Consider the following 6,167-nt stretch of genomic DNA (forward strand, 5'->3'; position numbering starts at 1 on the left):
TTTATTTCAGATTGAAACAATTTGCACTTATTCATGTTTACATGTAAACCATATTTCCTCAACGTCTGGAGACACTTTTCTAGTCTTTGATAGCACTCTTCAAAAGAATGCCCTTGAATGAGAAAGTCGTCAAAATATGCAATAGTTCCATCTAAGTTAGATACTACCTGGTCAATGATTTTGTGAAACTCTTTTGGTGCATTTGTGATACCCATAAAGAGTCGTTTTGCATTGTAAGTTCCCCATGGAGTGGAAACTGCAGCATAGTTTTGACTTTCTTCTTCTAACTGTACATGTAAATAAGCTTTATGCAGATCTAAAACACAGAAGTATTTTCCTCCATTTAATTTATTTAAAAGATCTTCGATTCTGGGAATAGGATATTGAGTATCTTCTAGTTGAGGGTTTAGTGTAATTTTATAATCTGCACAGATCCTTACAGATTGATCTGGCTTAGGAACAATAACTAGTGGAGTACCCCACGCCGAGTGATCAACTTTTTCTAGGACCCCTTGATCAACTAAGGATTGTATTTCTCTTTTAGTTTTGTCTAGCAAGGCATAAGGAATAGGTCTAGGCTTCATAAATATGGGTTTTGCATTTTCTTTCAGTTTTAAAGAACATTTGAAATTTGGAATGACACCTATATTTGATTGAAACACATCTTTGTACTTTTTTAAGAGTTTAGTTTTGATTGATTCGATATTATTCTTGTCTGGGTCCAAACGGTTACCAGTATTTATTAAATTAACCGCTGATACTTGTACGTTTAGTTTTCTAATCCAGTCTCTACATAATATAGGAGTGTAGTTCCCTTTTACAACATACAAATTACCGTGAGTTTTAATCTGTTTGAATGAAATTGGTACCCTTGCTACACCTATTGGGGAAAAAGATTGATTTGTATATGAACGAAACCTTACATTTGATGGTTTCAACTCACAATTCAGTTTCAAACTTTGAAAATCAGTTAATGATACTATAGTAACTTGACTGCCAGAATCAATTTCAAATTGTTTTGAGCTTCCACCAACCTTGACTGTGACTACAAAAGGATCGTCTCGAGGTTCACCTAAATTATAATAAATAGGTACAGTTTTTACCTGATTGCAGTCATATTCAGAATCTACGTCGCTTCTTTCAGATTCTGATTCTTGTATTTGCTTTATTGGCTGCCTTATAAGAGATGAAATGCAGACTTTCTCTATGTGGCCTTGCTTATCACAAGATTTGCAATAAAGGTTCTTGGATCTACAATCTGATGCTTTGTGATTATTCTTCCCACAGCGTAAACACGTATTTTCTAATCCAAGTTCTGTAAGCAGACTTCTTCTATTGAAGTTTCTAGATGATTGTTGGCTTTTTCTAGTTTTATTTCTCATAGAATCGAAACGAGACACATTTTTCGATGATCTGGATTTAGAAATTTGTTTAACATCTGTATCGGTACCGTATAACTTGTTTTGTATTTTAGCAGCTTCAATTGCTAGTGAAATTTCAACTGCTTTTTCAAAACTGATGTCGTTTCCTTGCTGGAGAATCTGTTCCCGAATTTCACTGTCACGAATAAATTGTGCTTGTAAAATGCTATTTACTGGTTTCCCACAATTTTTTTCTTGGCAATTCCATTTTGAAGATATAGAGAGCTGTTTTAAAACTGTAATGTATTGAGAAATTGATTCATTAGAACCTTGTTCCCTTGATAAAAATTTGTGTCGTTCTGTGAGAACATTTGTCTGTGGACAGAGCTGTTTCTCCAGTAAATCAGTCAAGGTTTCATAGTCTTTTGAAGATGGAAGGTCAGGTGCTGTTAAACTTGATAGAAGGGAATAATATTTTGCACCGAGTGCATTTATCAATATTCTTGCTTTTGTTTCCTTGATTTCATTTGACTCTCCATGTAACTTTTTCAGTTCAAAGAAGTTTTCTAATCTCTCTTTATAAGATTTGAATGTTTCCACTTTTTCATCAAAAGATTCAAAGGTTACTGAAGAATTTAAGATGGGTGTTGTGACTTTACTATATTCTCCATTGTTTTCTGGTCTAGGACTTGCAAGTTGTCTTACTAAATGGGCAAGAGCAGCAGTTTGAGCTTGTAATGTTTTCAATATTGCTTTGTTATGTTCAGTCACTTCTTGATTATCCATTTAGAATGTCCTGTTCTCTTTAAGCTTGTAAGTAATGCATAAATCTTTTTATTTTCACCTCTGAGTCGCCATTGTTACGTACTTATTGAATTAAATAATTATAACACATAATTGTAAGAAGTAAAAATAATGTCTTGTTTTTATTCATTTCTCAAACTTAGAATTGTAAATATTACATCAGCTGTAAATACAAATAAAATTAATTAATGAGTCCAGACTAATAGATATAATAATATATAACACAATATAATTGAATTTACAATGTATATCAAAATTTTGCTGTAGTGTTTTCTGTTGTTTGGTTAACTTTTGTATTTTATCTTAATTTAAAATTAAATGCCACCAGTAAGACGAAGAACTGTGAGTGGCTGGAGGAAACGCGAAAGTGGCCACTTAATGCATCGATCTCCCAATGGAATATTTGAAGGTTACAGAGTGGCAGTACCACCGTGGTGATACATCCAACATCGGATAAATTAACGTTAAATGTTTTACATTGTGGTGGCTTACATTTTAAGCAAAAAAAAAAGACGGCAAAACAGTTCAATTGTTACCCTTTGTTGCCATAAATGAGAGAACAGTTTACCTCATTTGCGGAATTCACCATACTTTCAGGAAACTCCCAATCTGAAAACAGGGCTGTGAGGCATAAATCTAGAAATTATTTGGATAAAATCTGTCAATTCAATTCCGCCTTTGCCATGGTCAGCTCTGAAGCTATTTTAGATGAGAGGATCACACAGGGGATGTTTAATTGCTTAACAAACAATATTTAGTTCAAAAAGATGGAATAAAAAATAGTTGAAATATCACGATTTTTAGTTGTGAAATGGGGTAGAATAACACTAAGCAAGTCAGGTTTGCCTCATTTTACAACTAAAAATCATGATATTTCAGAAATTTTTTATTTGATCTTTTTGAACTTAGTATTGTTTGATAGAAAAAAGAAGACTACCTTAAATAATAGCTCCATCAGGCAATTAGAAAAAGAGAAGTTGTACAATATAAATGCCACACAGTAGGGCTTATATTATCTGATCGCCGTCGAACCTCTAACTTTCAAAATATTTGAAATTTGGGAATGAAAATTTATTAAGAGGTAATGAAGTAAATTGTCAGAAAACTAAGGCAACTTTGACAGAATGTTTGACATAAAAATTTGGAAAACCTCTTTTTTGTAGTAGAGACGTTTCAGACGTAGTGAAAATGTAAATAATCTAAAAACTAATGGGTTTTCTTTCTTATTTTGGGTGAAATATATTATGTAAATCGTATAAAAATTGACTTTAGTTCAACCACTATGTTGTAGATTGAATGAATAAAACCATTATAAACTAAATTACCTTTAGTTAGGCTTTATTGAACATAGAATCTACCATGATATAGAACTAACAATATGAAACAAACTAACATCATAGTAAACAAAAACAACTTCTAAACATTTGAACAGATGTTACAATGTACAGATAGAAAGGAATTATATGACATTCTTCCCCTCCTAGCTGACATAGTCTTTTAGATACAAAGGCGGGTGTTTACTTCTGGAGCTTCTCCTTAGAGCAATCTGGTCCTATTGATTTATGACTGATTACATAACCTAATAGATGGATCATGGCTGTAGAAAACTTGCATTTATGTTTGTTCAAGGTAAGATTATATTTGGAAACAGCTTTCATAAAATTGCTCAAGTTCCTGTCATGTTCAGCCTGATCATTGCCACAGATTGTTATATCATCCAGATAGACTTGAACACCTTCAAGTTTTTCATAAGTGATTATGTTGGTTAACGTACGTTGAAAAGCAGGGACACCATTACGAACTCCAAAAGGCACTCGTGTGAATTGGTACAAATTCCCGCAAGCTTCAAATGCCGTGTAAGGTTTGTCATTTTCTGTTATTGGGATTTGATGATAGGCACTCTTAAGATCAATAGAACTATAAACTTTGTATGAAGCTACTTTGTTGACTATGTCATCAATCCTAGGGAGTGGAAATGCATCAAGTTCTGTAAAACGATTAATTGTCTGTGAATAATCGACAACCATTCTCCGTTTGTGGTTATCTGATGAAACAACAAGGACTTGTGCTCTCCATGGAGACCTGCTTTCTTCAATAATACCCTCTTTTAACAGTAATTGAATTTCACTTTCAATAAACTGTTCGTCAATTGCTGAGTGCCTTCGAGATTTTGTTGCAATAGGCTTACAATCTGGAGATAGATTACGAAATAGTTCTACTGGCTCAACATTAGCTAAAGCCACACTACATATGTTGAGAGGCGACTCTTTTCCTCCAAATTGTACTTGTAAACTTGAGTGTCTTTTTAGAATGTCATGTCCTATAATAATGTCAGAACATAAGTTTGTAAGTACCTACGCTGAAGACCACATTCTTGTAAGTATGATCTTGTAATTTAAGATTGATTTTACAGTACCCTTTTATTGAAGAACGCAGAGTTGTGGAAGCCATTGATACCTCTCCCCCATTACATGGAATGACAGGGATGTTGAATCTAAGTGCTGAGCTTTGATTGATAAAACTACCAGAACTACCAGTATCTATAAGAGCGTATGCATCAACTTCATTTAATTGTACTGGGACTACAGCTTTACTCAAACACGATGGTACTGAGGCAATACAATTTGACTGATGGACTGATGCCTTTACTGTAGAAGTTGGTGTTTTGGATTTTCTACATACCTTTTGGTAATGACCTTTAATGCCGCATCCTCTGCATATAGCTTCTTTAGCTGGACAAACAGCTCTATTGTGTTTCTTAAAGCCGCAGAAGTAACATGTCTGATTGAGTGAACACGCTATATTTTCTTGAGATGGATACGATTCTGGCTTGGCAGCAGAAGGTGTTGGATCAGGACTGGACAAGTATGGATTCTTTTCAGTGATAGGTTTTGAGGCTGCAGCGTTGATTGTTGGTAAGCACTTGTCTAAGTTGTACTGTTCAGAGTGATATTTAGCAAGTTCGAGTGATCTGGCTTGAGAAACTGCTTCATCTAAAGACAAAGTAGAGCTTTCCAACAACCGTTGACGAATGTGAGGTACTAGCAAGCCATCAATGAATGTGTCTCTGATATATTCATCTCTACTTGATACAGCATGAACAGCTTTAAAGTTACAATCTTTGGAAAGTCGCTTCAGAGATTCTACGTATGTATCAATGCACTCACCAGACTCTTGTCTTCTGATTCTTAGTTTGTGACGTGCATAAATTTCATTGACAGGTTTCAAGTACAACCTTTTTAACACATCAATTGCTTGTTTGTATGTTTCACAGTCATTTACATATTCATAAACGGATGGTGAAATGAAATTGGTTAATACTTTAAGCCTCAATTCTTCACTGATTTTACTAGTTTCAATAAAGTTTTCAAAAGTGTGAAACCAGTGTTTCCAAACTTGACTTGCATTGACTTCATTAGGATTGGCATTAAATCTTTCAGGTCTGAGTATCCGATCCATGAAAAAAGATTGATGTATATTTTAATAAAATCTTCTATGTTCAATAAATTGTTGTAGATTGAATGAATAAAACCATTATAAACGAAATTACCTTTAGTTAGGCTTTATTGAACATAGAATCTACCATGATATAGAACTAACAATATGAAACAAACTAACATCATAGTAAACAAAAACAACTTCTAAACATTTGAACAGATGTTACAATGTACAGATAGAAAGGAATTATATGACACACTATATTATTCTATTTTACTAAAACATTGTTTTATACAGAACAGATCCACAGAAAATTCACAATACTGAATTCTTGTACACTATGATCTTTTAAAACAGTCAATAATATTTTACTACCTGCAGTATCTAATTTTCATTATGTATAGGCAGCTTATTTTATAAAATGTAATCTTCACAGTTGAAGGTATTTGTAATGAAGTTTAATAGGTATTATAATTTATCTTTATAATTTGCCGTAGTGCTAGATTAGGTGTTTTGAATTTCTATATCTTAAATCAAAAGTTAACAATTTTAAATGCATCAAAG

Source organism: Macrosteles quadrilineatus, unplaced genomic scaffold (assembly GCF_028750875.1).
Source record: "Macrosteles quadrilineatus isolate MER2022 unplaced genomic scaffold, UCM_ALF_1.0 Scaffold_2__2_contigs__length_208266976, whole genome shotgun sequence".
Taxonomy (NCBI): Eukaryota; Metazoa; Arthropoda; class Insecta; order Hemiptera; family Cicadellidae; genus Macrosteles; species Macrosteles quadrilineatus.